General features: G+C 39.1%; 1 protein-coding gene across 5 annotated transcripts in view; it reads right to left on the minus strand.

The window, feature by feature from the left end:
- lzts1 (leucine zipper, putative tumor suppressor 1) overlaps nucleotides 1-24098 on the minus strand; it is a 96168-nt gene that overhangs the window by 34670 nt on the left and 37400 nt on the right. The window contains exon 1 of one of the 5 annotated variants that reach the window (XM_061897675.1): nucleotides 17525-17602. The exons of the other annotated variants lie outside the window; for them this stretch is intronic. The gene's annotated coding sequence lies outside the window, so the exon portion shown is untranslated. Of the gene's footprint in view, nucleotides 1-17524; nucleotides 17603-24098 lie in introns of those variants that run through there. 5 annotated transcript variants of the gene reach the window in all.

The raw sequence follows: 24098 nt of genomic DNA on the forward strand, positions 1-24098 counted from the left end.
CATCAATGTATGTGCATATGTACATATGAATATACATCTCTGTGTATGTGTGTATGTATGAATATAAATCTGTATGTACGTATGTATGTATGAGTATACTTCTGGTTTTATGTGCATACATACGTTTATATGTATGAATATACATCTATGTATGTGCGTATGTATATACATCTGTATATGTATGTATGAATATACGTCTGTATTTATGTGCGTATGTATGTATGAATATATGTCTGTATTTATGTGCGCATGTATGTGTGAATATATGTCTATGTATGTGCGTATTTACAGTATATATGAATATATGTCTGTATTTATGTGCGAATGTATGTATGAATATATGTCTGTATTTATGTGCGTATGTATGTATGAATATATGTCTGTATTTATGTGCGTATGTATGTATGAATATATGTCTGTATTTATGTGCGCATGTATGTATGAATACACGTCTATGTATGTGGGAATTTACAGTATATATGAACATACGTCTCTGCGTACGTGCGTACGTGCGTATGTATGCATGAATATACGTCTGTATTTTTGTGTGTATGTATGTATGAATATGTGTCTATGTATGTGCGTATTTACAGTATATATGAATATACGTCTCTGTGTATGTGCGCATGTATGTATGAATATATGTCTGTATTTAGTGTGTATGTATGTATGAATATTCGTCTATGTATGTGCGTATGTATGTATGTATTTATGAATATACTTCTGTATTTATGTGCGTATGTATATATGAAGATACGTCTCTGTGTATGTGCGTATGTCTGTATAAATATAGTCTGTATTAATGTGCGTATGTATGTATGTATGAACATACATCAATGTATGTACATATGTACATATGAATATACATCTCTGTGTATGTATGAATATAAGTCTGTATGTACGTATGTATGTATGAGTATACTTCTGGTTTTATGTGCATACATACGTTTATATGTATGAATATACATCTATGTATGTGCATATGTGGCTTCACGGTGGCAGAGGGGTTAGTGCGTCTGCCTCACAATACGAAGTTCCTGCAGTCCTGGGTTCAAATCCAGGCTCGGGATCTTTCTGTGTGGAGTTTGCATGTTCTCCCCGTGAATGCGTGGGTTCCCTCCGGGTACTCCGGCTTCCTCCCACTTCCAAAGACATGCACCTGGGGATAGGTTGATTGGCAACACTAAATTGGCCCTAGTGTTTGAATGTGAGTGTGAGTGTTGTCTGTCTATCTGTGTTGGCCCTGCGATGAGGTGGCGACTTGTCCAGGGTGTACCCCGCCTTCTGCCCGATTGTAGCTGAGATAGGCGCCAGCGCCCCCCGCGACCCCAAAAGGGAATAAGCGGTAGAAAATGGATGGATGGATGGATGTGCATATGTATATACATCTGTATATGTATGTATGAATATACGTCTGTATTTATGTGCGTATGTATGTATGAATATACGTCTATGTATGTGGGTATTTACAGTATATATGAATATACGTCTCTGCGTACGTGCGTATGTATGTATGAATATACGTCTGTATTTTTGTGTGTATGTATGTATGAATATACGTCTATGTATGTGCGTATTTACAGTATATATGAATATACGTCTCTGTGTATGTGCGCATGTATGTATGAATATATGTCTGTATTTATGTGCGCATGTATGTATGAATATATGTCTGTATTTATGTGCGTATGTATGTATGAATATATCTCTATGTATGTGTGTATTTACAGTATATATGAACATACGTCTCTGTGTATGTGCGCATGTATGTATGAATATACGTCTGTATTTATGTGCGTATGTATGTATATATATATATGTCTGTATTTATGTGCGTATGTATGTATGAATATACGTCTATATATGTGGGTATTTACAGTATATATGAACATACGTCTCTGCGTACGTGCGTATGTATGTATGAATATACGTCTGTATTTTTGTGTGTATGTATGTATGAATATTAGTCTATGTATGTGCATATGTATGTATGTATGTATGTATGTATGTATGTATGTATTTATGAATATACTTCTGTATTTATGTGCGTATGTATATATGAAGATACGTCTCTGTGTATGTGCGTATGTATGTATAAATATAGTCTGTATTAATGTGCGTATGTATGTATGTATGAACATACATCAATGTATGTGCATATGTACATATGAATATACATCTCTGTGTATGTATGAATATAAGTCTGTATGTACGTATGTATGTATGAATATACTTCTGGTTTTATGTGCATACGTACGTTTATATGTATAAATATACATCTATGTATGTGCGTATGTATATACATCTGTATATGTATGTATGAATATACGTCTGTATTTATGTGTGTATGTATGTATGAATATACGTCTATGTATGTGGGTATTTACAGTATATATGAATATACGTCTCTGCGTATGTGCGTATGTATGCATGAGTGTACGTCTCTGTGTATGTGCGCATGTATGTATGAATATATGTCTGTATTTAGTGCGTATGTATGTATGTATGAATATTCGTCTATGTATGTGCGTATGTATGTATGTATGTATAAATATACGTCTGCATTTATATGAGTATGTATGTATAAGTGTACGTATATATTTATGTGTGTATGTATATATGAATTTATGTCTCTGTGTGTGTGCGTATGTTTATATGAATATACGTCTCTGTGTATGTGCGCATGTATGTATGAATATATGTCTGTATTTAGTGCGTATGTATGTATGTATGAATATTCGTCTATGTATGTGCGTATGTATGTATGTATGTATGTATGTATGTATGTATGTATAAATATATGTCTGTATTTATATGCGTATGTATGTATGAGTGTACATATGTATTTATGTGTGTATGTATATATGAATTTACGTCCCTGTGTATGTGCATATATATGTATGAATATAGACTGTATGTATGTGCGTATGAATGTATGAATATACATCTATGTATGTACATATGTACATATGAATATACGTCTGTATTTATATGCGTATGTATGTATTAATATACATCTATGTATGTGCATATGTACATATGAACATACGTCTCTGTGTATGTGCGTTTGTGTGTCTGAATAAACGTCTGCATTTATGTGTGTATGTATGTATGTATGAATATACTTCTGTATTTATGTGCAAATGTATGTATGAATACGTCTATGTATGTACTGTATGTATTAATATATGTAGGTGCTTATGTATATATGGATATAAGTCTCTATGTATGTGCGCATGTATGTATGGGGAAAAAGAGGAACAAACTATATTAACCTATGAATATACGTCTTCATGTATGTATCAATATACATCTGTATATAAGTGCGTATGTATGTACGAATGTAAGTATTTATGTTTGTATCAATATAGTTCTGTATTGATGTGCATATGTGTGCATGAATATGTGCGTATGTACAAACCCCGTTTCCATTTTGTTGGGAAATTGTCTTCGATGTAAATATAAACGGAATACAGTGATTTGCAAATAATTTTCAACCCATATTCAGTTGAATATGCTACAAAAAAAAAACATATTTGAAGTTCAAACTGATAAACATTGTTTTTTTTTTCAAATAATCATTAACTTTAAAATTTGATGCCAGCAACATGTGACAAAGACGTTGGGAAAGATGGCATTAGATACTGATAAAGTTGAGGAATGATCATCAAACACTTATTTGGAACATCCCACAGGTGTGCAGGCTAATTGGGAACAGTTGGGTGCCATGATTGAGTATAAAAGCAGCTTCCATGAAATGCTAAGTAATTCACAAAAAAGTATGGAGTGAGGGTCACCACTTTGTAAGCAAATTGTCTAACAGTTTTAGAACAACATTTCTCAACCAGCTATTGCAAGGAATTTAGGGATTTTACCATCTACGGTCCGTAAAATCATCAAAAAGTTCAGAGAATCTGGAGAAATCACTGCACCTAAGCGATGATATTACGGACTTTTGATCCCTCAGGTGGTATTGCATCAAAAACCGACATCAGTGTGTAAAGGATATCATCACATGGGCTCAGTAACTCTTCATAAAACCACTGTCAGTAACTACAGTTGGTCGCTACATCTATAAGTGCAAGTTAAAACTCTACTATGCAAAGCCAAACCCATTAATCAACAATATCCTGAAACACCGCCGGCTTGGCTGGGCCCGAGCTCCCCTAAGATGGACTGATGCAAAGTGGAAAAGTGTTCTGTGGTCTGACGAGTCCAAATTTCAAATTATATTTGGAAACAGGATGTGGTTTCCTCCAGAACAAAGAGGAAAATAACCATTCAGAATGTTTTAGGCGCAAAGTTCAAAAGCCGGCATCTGTGATGTTATGGGGGTGTATTAGTGCCCAAAGCATGGGTAACTTACACTATTAATGCTGAAAGGTCCATACAGGTTTTGGAGCAACATATGTTGTCATCCAAGCAACGTTATCATGGACGCCCCTGCTTATTTCAGTAAGACAAGTGTTACAACAGTGTGGCTTCATAAAAAAAGAGTGCGGGTACTTTCCTGGCCCGCCTGCAGTCCATGGAAAATGTGTGGTGCACTATGAAGTGTGAAATACGACAGCGGAGAACGACATAAAACAAGAATGGGAAAGAATTCCACTTTCAAAGCTTCAACAATTAGTTTCCTCAGTTCCTAAATGTTTGAGTGTTGTTAAAAGAAAAGGTGATGTAACACAGTGGTGAACATGCCCTTTCCCAACTACTTTGGCACGTGTTGCAGCAATGAAATTCTAAGTTATTTATTATTTGCAAAAAAAAAAAAAAATCAACTTCATGAGTTTGAACATCAAATATCTTGTCTTTGTAGTGCATTCAATTGAATATGGGTTGACACAATTTCCCAACTCATATGGAAACGGGGTTTGTATATATGAATATCTACCTATCTATACATCTGTGTGTATGTGTGTATGTATGTATGAATATACGTCTGTATGTATGTATGTTTGGTTCCCACAATATATGTGTGGGAACCAAGGTAGAAGTGATTTCTGAGGCCTTTTATTCTGCCAAAAGGAGGCAAGACATTCCTCCAACATCAAAGCACTTTTTACCGTTGTTTACTTAAGTCCATTGCTTCCTGGTCGTTTATCAGGCACACTCTGAGGCAGGTGTGCTCCCATTTTCTAAGTAAACAAAGTGGAATAAAATAACGGTTTTGGCTTTGTGTGTTTAGATTTATGGCTTAACCGTTGGATTTCATTCAAAATACCCGTGGGTGTTCAAATGAGGACTGTTTGCAAACAAATCATAGAATACAAGTATTATTCTCTGTACTCGCTTAAAAAAAGTAGCGTGGCCCCAGATGTTGTGTACTTGTTTTCAAGGAGGGCCCCCAGAGGGTCTCTTGTAATAGTGGACAATACATCAATGTACATGATTGGCCTCATCATATTATTAGACAATTTTCTTTGCATTGGATTATTATAATTTTTTTACCTACACCTAAAATTTTTTTTAGATTTTACAGTAAAATAACTCAGTTGCTAGAATTTTATTGTAAAATTACGGCACCCACCGCGACCCCAAAAGGGACAAGCTGCAGAAAATGGATGGATGGAATTACGGTGGTTTTACAGCATATTTCACAACCACAGTTTTTTAAGGAACAATTCTGGCCACTAAGCTGCTGTTTTTATTGTAAAATCTATGGCGTCTGTTTTTACAGTGTATTCCTGAAAATGGAAAAACAGTACCACAGTTTTTTTGGGGTTTTTTTACAGTAAAGTTATGGCAACTTTTTTTTTCCCCCGTTTTTTGTTGTTGTTTTTTTTAACCGTAAAAAACAGGGTTACTATGTTTTTGAATTCACACTAATTTACTGTAAAAACACCGTAATAAATACAATATACTTTTGGCAACTTAGCTGCCAGTTTTTGTTTTATTTTTTACCGTAAAATGTACAGTTGTTGTCTTTATGATGTTTTACTGCAAGTGTAAAAAAAGTAAAGTTTTTTTTCTGTAAAATTCTGACGACTGAACTCAAATTTTTTTATCGTAAAATCCATGGTTGTTTTCTTGTAAATGGAAAAAACGGTAGCACAGTTTAGTTTTTTACGGTGCAGTTCTGGCAACTGGGCTACCAGTTTTATACCGTAAAATCCACAGTTGTTGTTTTTGCATTTCAATCCTTCAAATGTAAAAATGCTAGAACAATTTTTTTTAATGGTAAAATTCTGACAACTGAGCTGCTGTAAAATTCCGTAAAATCTATGGTCAAATTTTTTACGGTTTATTCTTGTAAATGGAAAAACAGTACCACATTTTTATTTTTACGGTACAGTTCCTCCAACAATTGAGCTGCCAGTTGTTGATTTTTTGATTGTAAAATCTAAGGTTGTTGTTTTTACGGTGGATTACTGAAAACTTGAAAACGCTACAACCGTTTATTTCCCCTGTAAAATTCTGACAACTGAACTGAAGATCTTTTACCTCAAAATCTACAGTTGTTTAATTGTAAATGGAAAAAAAACGGTACCACAGTTTTTGCTTTTTTTCACGGTACAGTTCTGGCAACTGGGCTACCAATTTATTACCATCGCTTCTACGGTTGTTGATTTTACGTTATATTACTGCAAATGTAAAAATGCTAAGGCAGTTTTTTTTACGGTAAAATTCTGAAGACTGCCATTTTTTTTATCGTAAAAAACAGTGTTACTGTGTTTTTAAATTTACAGTAATAGCTGTAAAAAACACCGTAACAATTACGATACAGTTCTGCCAACTGAGCTGCCAGTTTTGTTTTTTTTATACGTAAAATCTAAAATTTTTGTTTTTACAGTGTTTTACTACAAAGGTAAAAATGCTAGAAAAGTTTTTAAGGTAAAATTCTGACGACTGTCAGACCATTTTTTTTACTGCAAACTCTACAGTTGAAATTTTTCTGGTGTATTCCTGTAAATGAAAAAATGGTACCACATTTTTTCTTACAGTATAGTTCTGGCAACTGACCTGCCAGTTTTTTTCAGTGTAAAATCTAAGGTTGTTGTTTTTACGGTGTATTACTGCAAATGTAAAAATGCTACAACCATTTTTTTTCCTGTAAAATTCTGACAACTAAACTGAAGTACTTTTACCGTAAAATCTACGGTTGTTTTATTGTAAATGGAAAAAAACGGTACCACAGTTTTTTGTTTTTTTCACGGTACAGTTTTGGCAACTGGGCTACCAATTTTTTTTTTACCATCAAATGGTGTCTTCCTGTAAATGAAAAAACTGTACCACTTTTTTTTTTTTTTAACAGTACAGTTCTGGCAACTGACCTGCCAGTAGTTTTACCGTAAAATCTCTGTTTGTTGTTTTTATGTTGTATTACCGCAAATGTAAAAATGCTACGACTGTTTTTTTATGGTAAAATTCTGAAGACTGTCATTTTTTTTAAATCGTAAAAACAGTGAGTTATTTTCAATTTACAGTGACCGCTGTAAAAAAACAACAACAACAACAACACAGTAACAATGACGGTACTGTTTTGGGAAGTGAGCTGCCAGTTAATTTTTCCGTAAAATCTACAGTCAAATTTTCTGTATTTTGTATTGCCATAAATAGAAAAATGGTACCACATTTTTTTTTCAGAACATTTCTGGCAACGAAGCTGCTGTTTTTTTAACGTAAAATCTCCGGTTGAAGTTGTTTCAGTGTATTCCTGTAAATAGAAAAACAGCATTGCAGTTTTTTTTACGGTAAAGTAGAATAGTTTTTCTTACGATAAAATTCCGAGGACTGACCCTTTTTCAAACGTAAAAAACAGTGCTACTGTTTATTTTTTTCAATTTACAGGAATATGCTTGCAAAACCATCCTAGTATTTACGGTTAAATTCTGGCAACTGAGCTAACAGTTTTTACCGCAAAATCATTGTCATTTTTACAGTGTATAATTTTATGGATAAGTTGCTTTGAAATCATAAGTAAAACAGATATTTAACTATTTATTTATTCATAGTTTATAAAAAAAAATATGTTTGGAATATATTGTAATGTAATGTTTGTTCTAATATTACATCATATTAAAGCTGAAAAAATATGCAATTATGCAGTACATGCATTTTTTTCCTGTCAAAATATAAGCAACTTATATATCTAGTAAGAAATGATTCAGTGTTTTATTGACACACATTATTTCCAGGCTTTCGCAGGCCATCTAAAACGATGTGGCGGGCCAGATCTGGCCCCCGGGCCTTGAGTTTGACGCCATGCACTCGAGTGACATGATGTGACCCAAAAGGGGAGAGTGGTGGCTTTCAGGCTAACGGGGCCCCCCACGCTTAAACAGCTGGTCCTCAGCCCCTCAGCTCTTTATAATGACTAAAGCGCAGTTAATCACATCACATTTGTCTAAAGGGTCATTCAGGATTTACGTGCTACACGGTGCTATTTGTAAAGTACACACACAAAGGATAATAGGGCTCAGTTTTAATGAACGCCTTTATGAGAAACACGTGCTATAAGTACACCTTTAACATGCAGTGAAATATGAACATTTAAAAAATATATACAATAATAAATGAACAAAGACGTAAGTATTTGGTGTACTGTGTCGTTCCTTTAGTGCCTCATTATTTTTTCCGTTATTTTTGTCGAATGATTTCTTTTTTTATCATCATATCATTCACACTTTTGAATTTGAATATTTTAAACAAACAGTATACAGACTTTTAATGAACCGGAAGCATTTGTCAATCAATCAATCAATCAATGTTTACTTATATAGCCCTAAATCACTAGTGTCTCAAAGGGCTGCACAAACCACTACGACATCCTCGGTAGGCCCACATAAGGGCAAGGAAAATTCACACCCAGTGGGACGTCGGTGACAATGATGACTATGAGAACCTTGGAGAGTAGGAAAGCAATGGATGTCGAGCGGGTCTAACATGATACTGTGAAAGTTCAATCCATAATGGATCCAACACAGTTGCGAGAGTCCAGTCCAAAGCGGATCCAACACAGCAGCGAGAGTCCCGTTCACAGCAGAGCAAGCAGGAAACCATCCCAAGCGGAGGCGGATCAGCAGCGCAGAGATGTCCCCAGCCGATACACAGGCAAGCAGTACATGGCCACCGGATCGGACCGGACCCCCTCCACAAGGGAGAGTGGGACATAGAAGACAAAGAAAAAGAAAAGAAACGGCAGATCAACTGGTCCAAAAAGGGAGTCTATTTAAAGGCTAGAGTATACAAATGAGTTTTAAGGTGAGACTTAAATGCTTCTACTGAGGTGGCATCTCAAACTTTTACCGGGAGGGCATTTCAGAGTACTGGAGCCCGAAATGAAAACGCTCTATAGCCCGCAGACTTTTTTTGGGCTTTGGGAATCACTAATAAGCCGGAGTCCTTTGAACGCAGATTTCTTGCCGGGGACATATGGTACAATACAATCGGCAAGATAGGATGGAGCTAGACCGTGTAGTATTTTATACGTAAGTAGTAAAACCTTAAAAACTCAAACCGAGAAAAATATTTTTTGAATTAATTTAATAATTTTTAATATATGCCGTCGGCTATTTAACATCAACATAGCCAGTACGGATGTAATATTGGTAATGTGGGCCAATATTACAGCGGACATCACTTTAAAAAAGTTGTAAGGATCCGCAAATGATGTCATGGCTCAACCAGAAAATGAGTTCTTTGGGCTAAAAGGGAATAACAGAGTATGACCAATAGTGACTGTCCTATGAACCATTTCTAAATCACGCCGCAATTTCGCTTCCAAAAATAACATGTGACCAGAATGCCATTTGTGCAATTTGTTTACAAATAAATGGATTCCCACTATTTTGGACTGGTAGTAGTCGACCCACAATGATCGTTCTGCCACGCGATTCCTCAATGCTAACGAGGGGAATTTACACTTCAATGACTGACGTTGACTTTGACAGTCTGCGATTAGGTGGCGACTTGTCCAGGGTGTACCCCGCCTTCTGCCCGATTGTAGCTGAGATAGGCACCAGCGCCACCCGAGGCCCCAAAAGGAATAAGCGGTAGACAATGAATGGATGGATGGAATTTGACAGTTCGGATTGTTTGTTTGCATCAAAACTCTTGTTTTTCCTCACTAACAATCTAAGTCTAAAATGATATCTAACCAATCTAAGTCTGAGACTCGATCAGACCAGTGCAAGTCTAAAACTAGCTCTGACCAATCGAAGTCTAAGACTACATCTGACCAATCTAAGTCTAAAATTATATCTAACCAATCTAAGTCTGAGACTAGATCAGATCAGTCTAAGTCTAAAACTAGCTCTGACCAATCTAGGTCTAAAACTAGATCTGACCAATCAAAGCCTAAAAATAGCTCTGACCAATCTAAGTCTAAGACTAGATCTGACCAATCTAAGTCTAAGACTAGCTCTGACCAATCTAGGTCTAAAACTAGATCTGACCAATCTAAGCCTAAAACAAGCTCTAACCAACCTAAGCCTAAAACTAGCTCTGACCAATCTAAGCCTAAAACTAGCTCTGACCAATCTAAGCCTAAAAATAGCTCTGACCAATCTAAGTCTAAGACTAGATCTGACCAATCTAAGTCTAAGACTAGCTCTGACCAATCTAAGCCTAAATATAGCTCTGACCAAACTAAGTCTAAGACTAGATCTGACCAATCTAAGTCTAAGACTAGCTCTGACCAATCTAGGTCTAAAACTAGATCTGACCAATCTAAGCCTAAAACTAGCTCTAACCAACCTAAGCCTAAAACTAGCTCTGACCACTCTGATTCTAAAACTAGCTCTGACCAATCTAAGCCTAAATATAGCTCTGACCAATCTAAGTCCAAGACTAGATCAGACCAATCTAAGTGTAAGACTAGCTCTGACCAATGTAAGTCCAAGACAAGTTCTGACCAATGTAAGTCTTTGACTAGCTCTGACCAATCTAAGTCTCAAACTAGATCTGATGAATTTAAGCCTAAAACTAGATCTGACCAATCTGAGCCAACAACTATCTCTGACCAATCTAAGTTTAAGACTAGCTCTGACCAATTAAAGCCTACAACTATCTCTGACCAGTCTAAGTTTAAGACTAGCTCTGACCAATCTATGTCTAAAACTGGATCTGACAAATTTAAATCTAAGATTAGCTCTGACCAGTCTAAGTCTAAAACTCGATCAACCAATGTACGTCTAAGACTAGATCTAACCAATCTAAGCCTAAAACTAGCTCTGACCAATGTAAATTTAAAACTAGATCTGACAAAACTTTGTCTAAAACGAGATCTGAACAATCTAAGTCTAAGAGTAGCTCTGACCAAATCTAAGTCTAAGACTAGCTCTGACCAATGTAAGCCTAAAACGGTCTGTGACCAATCTAAGCCTAAAACTAGCTCTGACAAATGTAAGTCCAAGACTAGCTCTGACCAATCTAAGTCCAAGACCAGCTCTGACCAATCTAAGTCCAAGACTAGCTAGCTCTGACTAATCTAAGCCTAAAACTAGATCCGACCAATGTAAATGTAAGACTAGCTTTGACCAATCTAAGCCTAATACTAGTTCTGACCAATCTAAGTCCAAGATTAGCTCTGACAACTCTAAGTCTAAGACTAGCTCTGACCAATCTTAGTTTAAGACTAGATCTGACCAATCGATGTTTAAAACTAGATCTGAACAATCTAAGTCTAAGACTAGCTCTGACCAATCTAAGTCTAAGACTAGCTCTGACCAATCTAAGCCTAAAACTAGATCTTATGAATTTAAGCCTAAAACTAGATCTGACCAATCTAAGTCTCAGACTAGATTTGACCAATATAAGCCTAAAACTATGTCTGACCAATCTAAGTTTAAGCCTAGCTCTGATCAATCTACGTCTAAAACTAGATCCGACCAATCTAAGCCTAAAACTATCTCTGACCAATCTAAGTTTAAGACTACCTCTGACCAATCTATGTCTAAAACTGGATCCGACCAATTTAAATCTAAGATTAGCTCTGACCAGTCTAAGTCTAAACTAGATCTAACCAATCTAAGTCTCAGACTATATCTGACCAATCTATGTCTAAGACCATTTCTGACCAGTCTAAGACTATATCTGACCTAAGTCTAAAATTAGCTCTGACCAATCTAAGTCAAAGACTAGATCTGACCAATCGAAGTCTAGGAGCAGAAACTGATGAAGTCCCCTGCGATGAGAGGCAAAAAGTCTTCTAAGACAAACCAAGCAGTCCAGTTGAGCTGGATTGAATGCCCTGAGAGAACATTCATAGACAAAACACAATTGGTACCATTGTGTACCAATATCGATTCCCAGGTATGGTTACCGTATCGGTGTGAATGTAAATAATATCAATATAATGTTAAATTTCCGTGTCAACGGGAATACAAGACAACACCTAACATAAGCGTCTTTTATGACTCGTGTCGACAAAACCAAAAGCACAAATCTAAATACAGCAGGTGTGCCTAATGCTGTGTCCGGGTGTAACTAAACCCGCGGCTCTGGAACCGCATGCGGCTCTTTAGCGCCGCCCTAGTGGCTCTCTGGAGCTTTTTCAAAAATGTATGAAAAATGGAAAAAGATGAGGGGGGGAAAAAACATATGTTTTGTTTTAACATGGTTTCTGTAGGAGGACAAACATGACACAAACCTCTCTAATTGTTACAAAGCACACTGTTTATATTAAACATGCTTCACTGATTCCAGTATTTGGTGAGCGCCGTTTTGTCCTACTAATTTTGGCGGTCTTTGAACTCACCATAGTTGGTTTACATGTATAACTTTGTCCGACTTTCTACGACGTGATTTATGCCACTTCTTTTTCCGTCTCATTTTGTCTACAAAGTTTTTAACGTTGTGCATGTATGCACAAAGGTGAGTTTTGTTGATGTTATTGATTTTTGTGGAGTGATAATCGGACATATTTGGTCACTGCATGACTGCAAGCTAATGGATGCTAACATGCTATTTAGGCTAGCTGTATGTACATATTGCATCATTATGCCTCATTTGTAGCTATATTTGAGCTCATTTAGTCCTCTTAATTCAATTTATATCTCATTACACACTTTCAGTAATATGGCTTTGATTTTTTTGCGGCTCTAGAAATATTTGTTTTTCTATTTTTGGTCCAATATGGCTCTTTCAACATTTTGGGTTGCCGACCCCTGTCCTATACATACAGGATAAAATAGCGCAACGGATCAGTTTTTTCCCCTTTTTTCATTCCAGTTCGTTGTGATGAACGACATCACTACGAACGTCATTACAAAGGGAACAAAAGTCTGATTTGGCAAATACGACTGTTATGCTTTGTTATGCGAGAATGAGGACTCAGGTGCAGAAAGGGGACGATTAACACAGGCTTTGTACTCTCTTTGGACAAAGTGATTTAAACGCCCGCCACATAATTTTATGTGCTCCGCCACATTATTTTAATGCGGTCTGCCACATCATTATAAAGTGGCCCTCTGTCATTTTAAATCAACCCTCTACATCATTTTATTATGCTCCCCTACATCTGATCTGCCACATAATTTTATTGTGGCCCGCCACTTCATTTAATTTGCTCAACCCTGTCATTTTATCGTGGACCGCCACTTCATTTAATGTGCTCAGCCCCGTTATTTTATCATGGGCCGCCACTTCATTTTTACAAGGCCCGTCCCATAATTTAAAGTGGCACCCCACATAATTCTAATGTAGCCCACCACATCATTAAATGTGGTCCTCCACATTATTTTATGTGCTCCGCCACATTATTTTAATTTTGTGGTCTGCCACTTAATTTTATTGTGGCCCACCATTAAATTTTTTGTGGTCTGCCATTTCATTTAAACTGAACCGCCACTTCATTTAATGTGCTCCGCCACATTATTTTATGCGGTTTGCCACATCATTATAAAGTGGCCCTCTGTCATTTTAAATTAACCCCACACTTCATTTTATTACACTCCCCTACATCGTTCCAATGTGGCCCGCCACATAATTTTTTGTGGTCTGCCACATAATTTTATTGTGTCCCGCCACTTCTTTTTATGTGGTCCGCCACTTCATTTAATGTGCTCCACCCTGTCATTTTATCGTGGACCGCCACTTCATTTAATGTGCTCCACCCTGTCAATTAATTGTGGGCCGCCACTTCATTTTTACACGGCCCATCCCATAATTTAAGGTGGCACCCCACATAATTCTAATGTAGCCCACCACATCATTAAATGTGGTCCTCCATGTAATTTTATTGTGGCCCACCATTAAAATTTTTGTGGTCTGCCATTTCATTTAAACTGAACCGCCACTTCATTTAATGTGCTCCGCCACATTATTTTATGCGGTTTGCCACATCATTATAAAGTGGCCCTCTGTCATTTTAAATTAACCCTACACTTCATTTTATTACGCTCCCCTACATCGTTCCAATGTGGCCCGCCACATAATTTTTTGTGGTCTGCCACATAATTTTATTGTGTCCCGCCACTTCATTTAATGTGCTCCACCCTGTCATTTTATCGTGGACCGCCACTTCATTTAATGTGCTCCACCCTGTCATTGTGGGCCGCCACTTCATTTTTACATGGCCCATCCCATAATTTAATTTGGCACCCCACATAATTCTAATGTAGCCCACCACATCATTAAATGTGGTCCTCCATGTAATTTTATGTGCTCCGCCACATTATTTTAAGTGGTTTGCCAGACTATTTTATGCGGTTTGCCACTTCATTATAAAGTGGCCCGATTGTCATTTTAAATTAACTCTCCACATCATTTTAGTACGCTCTCCTACATCATTCCAAAGTGGCCCGCCACATAATTTTTCGTGGTCTGCCATGTAATTTTATTGTGGCCCGCCACTTCTTTTTATGTGGGCCGCCACTTCATTTTTACATGGCCCATCCCATAATTTAATTTGGCACCCCACATAATTCTAATGTAGCCCACCACATCATTAAATGTGGTCCTCCATGTAATTTTATGTGCTCCGCCACATTATTTTAAGTGGTTTGCCAGACTATTTTATGCGGTTTGCCACTTCATTATAAAGTGGCCCTCTGTCATTTTAAATTAACTCTCCACATCATTTTAGTACGCTCCCCTACATCATTCCAAAGTGGCCCGCCACATAATTTTTCGTGGTCTGCCATGTAATTTTATTGTGGCCCGCCACTTCTTTTTATGTGGGCCGCCACTTCATTTTTACAAGGCCCGCTGCATAATTTAATGTGGCACCCCACATAACTCTAATGTAGCCCACTACATCATTAAATGTGGTTCTCCACGTTATTTTATGTGCTCTGCCACGTTATTTTACATGGTCTGCCACTTTATTTTAACACTCTGCCACATCATTATAAAGTGGCCCTCTGTCATTTTAAATCAATTCTCCACATCATTTTATTACGCTCCCCTACATCATTCTAAAGTGGCCCGCCACATAATTTTTTGTGGTCTGCCACTTAATTTATTGTGGCCCGCCACTTCTTTTATGTGGTCCGCCACTTCAGTTAATGTGCTCAGCCCCGTCATTTTATCGTGGGCCACCACTTCATTTAATGTGCTCCGCCCCGTCATTTTATTGTGGGCCGCCAATTCATTTTAACAAGGCCCGTCCCAAAATTTAAAGTGGCACCCCACATAATTCTAATGTAGCCCACCACATCATTAAATGAGGTCCTCCACATTATTTTATGTGCTCCGCCAGATTATTTTATGCGGTTTCCCACATCATTATAAAGTGGCCCTCTGTCATTTTAAATTAACTCTCCATATAATTTTACTACGCTCCCCTACATCATTCTAATGTGGCCCGCCACATAATTTTTTATGGTCTGCCACAGAATTTTATTTTGGCCCGCCATTTCATTTTTTGAGGTCCGCCAAATCATTTAATATGCTCCACCCTGTCATTTTATTGTGGGCCGCCACTTCATTTTTACAAGGCCCGTACCATAATTTAAGGTGGCACCCCACATAATTTTATTGTAGCCCACCACATCATTAAATGTGGTTCTCCACGTTATTTTATGTGCTCCGCCAGACTATTTTATGCGGTTTGCCACATCATTATAAAGTGGCCCTCTGTCATTTTAAATGAACTCTCCACATCCTTTTATTACGCTCCCTACATCATTCTAATGTGGCCCGCCACATCATTTTTTGTGGTCCGCCACGTATTTATTGTGGCCTGCCATTTCATTTTTTGTGGTCCGCCATTTAATTTAAACTGAACGGCCACTTCATTTTATGTGCTCAGCCACGTAATTTACGTGGTCTGCCACATCTTTATAAAGGACAAGTGGCCTGAAACGGGAGGAGGATTACATTTTTCAAAATAAGACAGGAAGTTTGCCAGACAACCCCAAAACAGGACTTCCCTCACCACGGTGTAATCCTGAATTGCATCATCCATTCATCCCTTTACTACCGCTTATTCCCTTTGGGGTCACAGGGGGGTGTGGGGGGGGGGGTCAGCTACAAACCCTGTTTCCATATGACTTGGGGAAATTGTGTTAGATGTAAATATAAATGGAATACAATGATTTGCAAATAATTTTTAACCCATATTCAGTTGAATATGCTACAAAGACAACATATTTGATGTTCAAACTGATAAACATTTGTTATTTTTTTGCAAATAATCATTAACTTTAGAATAAGATGCCAGCAACACGTAACAAAGAAGTTGGGAAAGGTGGCAATAAATACTGATGAAGTTGAGGAATGCTCATCAAACACTTATTTGGAACATCCCACAGGTGTGCAGGCTAATTGGGAACAGGTGGGTGCCATGGTTGGGTATAAAAACAGCTTCCCAAAAAATGCTCAGTCTTTCACAAGAAAGGATGGGGCGAGGTACACCCCTTTGTCCACAACTGCGTGAGCAAATAGTCAAACAGTTTTAAGAACAACGTTTCTCAAAGTGCAATTGCAAGAAATTAGGGATTTCATCATCTACGCTCCATAATATCATCAAAAGGTTCAGAGAATCTGGAGAAATCACTCCACGTAAGCGGCATGGCCGGAAACCAACATGGAATGACCGTGACCTTCGATCCCTCAGACGGCACTGTATCAAAAACCGACATTCATTCTCTAAAGGATATCACCACATGGGCTCAGGAACACTTCAGAAAACCACTGTCACTAAATACAGTTCGTCGCTACATCTGTAAGTGCAAGTTAAAACTCTACTATGCAAAGCGAAAGCCATTTATCAACAACATCCAGAAACGCTGCCGGCTTCTCTGGGCCCGAGATCATCCAAAATGGACTGATGCAAAGTGGAAAAGTGTTCTGTGGTCTTACGAGTCCACATTTCAAAATCTTTTTCGAAATATTCGACATTGTGTCATCCGGACCAAAGGGGAAGCGAACCATCCAGACTGTTATAGACGCAACGTTCAATGCCAGCATCTGTGATGATATTGTGAGGCAGACACACAAACCCTTTTCCCCACCGTGCTGCCTGAATTGCATCAAAGCGTTTAAAATCCACGAGGAAAGCGAACACACACACACACACACACACAAAAAAACCCAACTAGCTTTCACTTTCACTTTTCACGGCGAATGTTTTGTTACTTACCCCTTCCGGCCTCACTGGAGTGACGCGTCCGACACGCTCACACGTGTGCATGTGTTTACGCTCTTGACCGAACCCACGCGGCTAAGAGGGTCTGATAACTGGGCAGGGAAGGGGGTGGGCTCAGCTTTGCATTATAACCGCCATGTAAATACAAGTGTGTGTGTGTGTGTGTGTGTGTGTGTGTTTCCCTACCCACCCAGCGCCCCCATGGGTGTACAACATGTGCACCCTCAGACCCGACGTGTGCCGCTCAAGTGATTAACTCCCGGCCTTCACAAAAGATCCACCCCCCCCCTGCCCCCCCACTACCGCCCATACACCTCCTGTTTCGAATGTGTGATAACCCCCACCCCCCCCCCCCGCCCCCTTTGCACCCACACTGAGCTAACAACCCTCCATCCAAGGGAGAAAAAAAAAGAAAGAAAAATGGCGCTTCTACTCACTCTTTGTGTGTTGACGTGTGCCTCTCTTTGTGTTGATTTGTACTCTCCCCCAAACATCCCTGGAGCTTATTTAAGTGTCCAACAAATGACTCGTCCTTACAATTTTTGTTTCTTAAACACTGATTTAGCGCGTATTCAAACAGTCCAATAGCTCGGCAGGAGAGAGTTTCAGTTCGAGTCCCAAAACGTGCGAGAGTGGTTGTGCTCCAAAACGAGCGCAATGACAAAAGAAGCGTATTTTACGGCGCCGGGAGCGGCGGGCGGACGAATCGAGACGTAAATCCCAACGGGCCGTAGATGTCACGAGTTGGCTGCTGGGTTTTATTTCTGCGTATCGTGAAGAAAGGAGACGGCTTTGCAACTCACACACACGCGCAAAATCAATAGGGGGGAACGCTCGGTGACATCATGCTATCTTCACGAGCGTTTTTTTAACTCTCCGAATAAGTCTCTTTGAAGCTGACATGTTTTAGTTTCAATCTTTTTCTCAATGTTTTTTTTGTCCCCAGACTGTTGTCCCCAGAACAGGGGTGGCCAGACTTTTTGACTTGGGGCTAAATGTGCATATACAGTGGGGCAAAAAAGTATTTAGTCAGCCGCCGATTGTGCAAGTTCTCCCACTTAAAATGATGACAGAGGTCTGTAATTTTCATCATAGGTACACTTCAACTGTGAGAGACAGAATCTGAAAAAAACAATCCAGGAATTCACATTGTAGGAATTTTAAAGAATTTATTTGTAAATTATGCTGGAAAATAAGTATTTGGTCAACCCTTCAAAGCTCTCACTGATGGAAGGAGGTTTTGGCTCAAAATCTCACGATACATGGCCCCATTCATTCTTTCCTTAACACGGATCATTCGTCCTGTCCCCTTACCAGAAAAACAGCCCCAAAGCATGATGTTTCCACCCCCATGCTTCACAGTAGGTCTGGTGTACCTGGGGTGCAACTCAGTATTCTTCTTCCTCCAAACACGACGAGTTGAGTTTATACCAAAAAAAATTCTACTTTGGTTTCCTCTGACCACATGACATTCTCCCAATCCTCTGCTGTATCATCCATGTATCCATTTTGGATAAATGCACGTAAGCGATGATATTACGGACCTTTGATCCCTCAGGTGGTTCTGTATCAAAAAAACGACACCAGTGTGTAAAGGATATCACCACATGGGCTTAGGAACACTTCATAAAACCACTGTCAGTAACTACAGTTGGTCGCTACATCTGTAAGTGCAAGGTAAAACTCTACTATGCAAAGCCAAACCCATTTATCAACAACACTCTGAAACGCCGCCGGCTTTGCTGGGCCCGAGCTCATCTGAGATGGACTGATGCAAAGAGGAAAAGTCTTCTATGGTCTGGCGAGTCCACATTTCGAATTATATTTGGAAACAGAGGACGTGGTGTCCTCCAGAAAAAAAGAGGGAAATAACCATTCGGATTGTTATAGGCGCAAAGTTCAAAAGCCAGCATCTGTGATCGTATGGGGGTGTATTAGTGCCCAAGGCATGGGTAACTTACACATGTGTGAAGGCACCATTAATGCTGAAAGGTCCATACAGGTTTTGGAGCAACATATGTTGTCATCCAAGCAACGTTATCATGGACGCCCCTGCTTATTTCAACAAGACAAGTGTTACAACAGCGTGGCTTCATAAAAAAAAGTGTGCGGGTACTTTCCTGGCCCGCCTGCAGTCCAGACCTGTCTCCCATGGAAAATGTGTGGCGCATTATGAAGTGTAAAATACGACAGCGAAGACCCCGGACTGTTGAACGACTGAAGCTCTACATAAAACAAGAATGGGAAAGAATTCCACTTTCAAAGCTTCAATAATTAGTTTCCTCAGTTCCCAAACGTTTATTGAGTGTTGGTAAAAGAAAAGGTGATGTAACACAATGGTGAACATGGCCTTTCCCAACTACTTTGGCACGTGTTTCAGCCATGAAATTCTGAATTAATTATTGTTTGCAAAAAAGAAATAAAGTTTATGAGATTGAACATCAAATATGTTTTCCTTGTAGTGCATTCTATTGAATATGGGTTGAAAATTATTTGCAGATCATTGTATTCCGTTTATATTTACATCTAACACAATTTCCCAACTCATATGGAAACGGGGTTTGTACTTATTCGTGCATGATTAACCTCAAATGCTCAGTTTTGTCACACGGGTGTTAATTTTACCATCAAACTTAAATAAATCATTAACAGTATAAAAAGTCAATGCTGTCTTTGGGTTTTATTGCAGCTTTTGTATGGGAGCTCATTGTGTCAGTCAGTCCACTTTATTATTTAGATTCACTTTCCTCGGAGTGATGGTTTCATTTCACTTTTATGAGTATTAAAGTGAGGAATGTTTAATATTTTATTGAGCAGTCAGCGTGATTTAGGAGCGAGGGTGTGTGTGTGTGTGTGTGTGCGGTGCATAGTCGCGTTCTTTCATCTGGAGTGTTTGCACTTCTTTGTCGTGTGTGTGTGTGTGTGTGTGTTGGGGGTATCACCCTAGTTTTGGAGCAACAGCTGACCTGCCTGACACAAAGCCCCCCCCCACCCCCCCAGTGCCAAAGCATAGCCAATCCTTTTGAGCAAGCCAGTGGAAGGGGGCATTGTGTGAGATTTATACCTGCCTCGCTCGCCACAACAAGCATGAAACTTTCCACTGTACCTCCACACGGCCAGATGGCAGCGCTTTAATTCTCACCGTCTCAATGGTCATTTTCAACAGATGCACGTATAATCTATCTGGTTCACGGTGTCTGTGTTTTTTTAGGTCACTCTCGGTATTGTTCTTTGGGGCGCGGGGGGGGGGGGTCTGAGGCTTTATTTTGGAGTTTATGTAACTTGCTATTGAGGCTGCCGCACTTTTACTGAACGCCGGGTCATTTTTCACCGGCGCCAGGAAGGTTATTTTTTCATCGGAGTGGGTTCGTTGTGAGCATTCAGCCAAAAAGAAAAAAAAAAGAAACGCAAAGAAAAAAAAAATTGAACAGTTTGAAAAATATTTGGTAATATTTTCATATTTTTATTATATATTTTGTACTTGTAGTTACTGTGTTTTCCTGCATTGTAGTGTGTCCTTGAGTGCCCAGAAAAGGGACACATTTTAGCAAAATTCCTGCCAAACAATGAATTTTTTAAAATCAGATAAATCACACTTTTAATTTGCCGTGATCAACAACAGAAGTAGTACTTTTTGAACATACTGTAAAATATATGCACTTTATCATAAACTTTGTTCACACACACGCATATACATATGTGTGTATATATATATATATATATATATATATATATATATATATATATATATATATACATATATACATACAAACATACATACATACAAACATATATATATATACACATATACATATATATATACATATACGTATAAATATATATATGTGTGTATATATACTGTATGTATGTATGTATGTATATATATATATATATAAATGATAAATGGGTTGTACTTGTATAGCGCTTTTCTACCTTCAAGGTACTCAAAGCGCTTTGACACTACTTCCACATTTACCCATTCACACACACATTCACACACTGATGGAGGGACCTGCCATGCAAGGCGCCAACCAGCACCCATCAGGAGCAAGGGTGAAGTGTCTTGCTCAGGACACAACGGACGTGACGAGGTTGGTACTAGGTGGGATTTGAACCCGGGACCCTCGGGTTGCACACGGCCACTCTCCCACTGCGCCACGCCGTCCCTATATATATATATATATATATATATATATATATATATATATATATATATATATATATATATATATATATATATATATATATATATATATATATATATATATATATATATATATATATATATATATATGTATATGTATATATACATGTGTATGCATATATATATATATATATATATATATAAAATTATGGGGCACCTTCAGGAGTGTGTGTTATGTCTATAGGCATGGAGGTCGCTCAGCTCGGCATTCACAGAACAGAGTTCAACATCTGAGGTGTTCTTGAAAAAGAGAGCGTGTTCAGGGCGTCTTTCGCTGCACTGGTCTCACTGGGACGTTTACGCACGGCCTGGCCGAAGCCATTTGCAAGGGAGTCAAATTGTAGATAAGGATTGTCGTCGGTGTCAGGCCAGCAGACACATTCCAATGGTTTGTCTATCCTAGCACTCTAATCGATCATAATTTTCCCTCAGAGCGGAAAGCTTCTCGGAAATTTTATCCAATTTTATATTCAATTCCGAACTCGCTAAAGTCTGGGTTCCCACAGCTTGCCCATTTCATCCATCGCGACGGGCAGCCTGTGGGCTCCTTGAACGTGTTCCAAATTTGTCGATTAACCAGCGAAATGCTCAATTCATTTAGCTGATGCCTTGGTATCAACAGTTCCGAATAGCTTCCACGTTATCGATGGAAAACACTGTTAGACGCAGGACTCGCCACTTCTCCCAAGAGTCCCTCGTTTACCAGTTAGGACAGGCAGGATCTCCCAAACATGTGCTTCTCGTCAAGAAGATCTTGTGTAAAGAGTTGAGAGTCCGGTTGTTCAATTTCATGTTGAGATTTTTAGACAACAGTGCAAAAAAGAGACTCTTAGACAGTTAAGACTAAAAACAAGACGAGGGAAGGAAATGCGACCGCCTCTGTTGAGAGCTAACCAAGAAAATGATAGACAAGCATGTTGCTACTCAACGATTTAATCTACGGTGGCCAGAATCACGCCGGTCCTACCAAGCACTGTTTACTGTAAAATCCAATGGTGCCATGTTACGGTACCTGGGTCACATGTGACGTTACGCCACGTTGCCGACTCCGATAAGAGCGGACTTAGCCAAACTAGCTCGAGTTAATGTTGCAGTTTTTATTGCCAACAAAGCAATTGACTCAAAAAGCTTTCCAACCTATGTAAAGTAAGGCTCCACTTTTCCAAAACTGCGCTAGCTTGATGCTGGCTTTGCTTTTAGAACTATCCATCCATCCATCCATTTTCTACCGCTTATTCCCTTTTGGGGTCGCGGGGGGCGCTGGCGCCTATCTCAGCTACAATCGGACGGAAGGCGGGGACTAGAATTACAAAAACTTTAATAATCCCCGAAGGGAAATGAAGATTTACAGCACAATCCCATTCAAGAGCAGACAAACATTACGGGGAGACAGAACAGGATCGCTGACGGGTCTGCCAACTTCCGGCGCCCCTTACAAAAAAGTTAAGAAACAGGAAAAAAAATCTGTCTAAGCCTGGGCCCTGGAGAGGGCGTCCAGACTGAGGTCCAGGGAAAAAAACTTAAAAGCCATAGCACACAAACGTGTGTAAGAGGGAAACATCAAAGAACACAAAGGACATTAAATACATTTTAAGAGCAGAACAGATGCAACCAGTCACTTCTACACACAACCACAAAAGTAAAACAAAGAAAAACAAAAAAACATATACACTGTGGTGGCTTCCACGCCATCGTCCGCTGGGGAGGCGGGAGCATGGCCAGAGACAGGAGAAGAAACAAGCAAACAAGAGAACCCACTCTACCCTCGGCCGCCCATTAACTCTCGGCCAGTGTCCAGTCCGCACAGATGAGCGAGGATACGCCCAAGGAGACCGAGGTGTCCGACACACCCTCATTCAGCCAAGACACTGAAGCTTGTCCACTCAGTGCCAGCTCCGCAGCCCTGTCTCCTCATCCGCATCTCCCCAAGTCTCTCCAAATGGAGTCTGCTGTGGCAGAGACCCAGCAGCTAGTCTTCATGGTCAAAAGGCTCCCGGGAGCCAGATCCAGAAGTCCACAAAAAAGCACTGCAAAAGTCACAAAAGTGGCACCCCTTATTGCACAATCCCAAAGGGTTCCAAACCCAAAGGCACACAAAACCTCCCACATGTGTCAGGTTTGTCACTGACAGTTTAGTTATGTTTTGGTTTTTCCTCTGTTTGTCTTTATTTCCTCTCAGCGCTCTTCTTTTAGTTGTTTCCTGCTTTTCTCCCTTCAGCTGTGGCTGATTGGCACCTGGCCACACCTGGTGTCAATCAGCCAGCTGCTATTTAGACCTGCCATCTCTGCGTCTTGGGGTTCGTCACCTACACTTTGTGACAGGATACTCCAGCCAAATACGAACCCCGCGGAGATTTCGATGAC

This window comes from Nerophis ophidion, linkage group LG01 (assembly GCF_033978795.1).
Source record: "Nerophis ophidion isolate RoL-2023_Sa linkage group LG01, RoL_Noph_v1.0, whole genome shotgun sequence".
Classification (NCBI taxonomy): domain Eukaryota; kingdom Metazoa; phylum Chordata; class Actinopteri; order Syngnathiformes; family Syngnathidae; genus Nerophis; species Nerophis ophidion.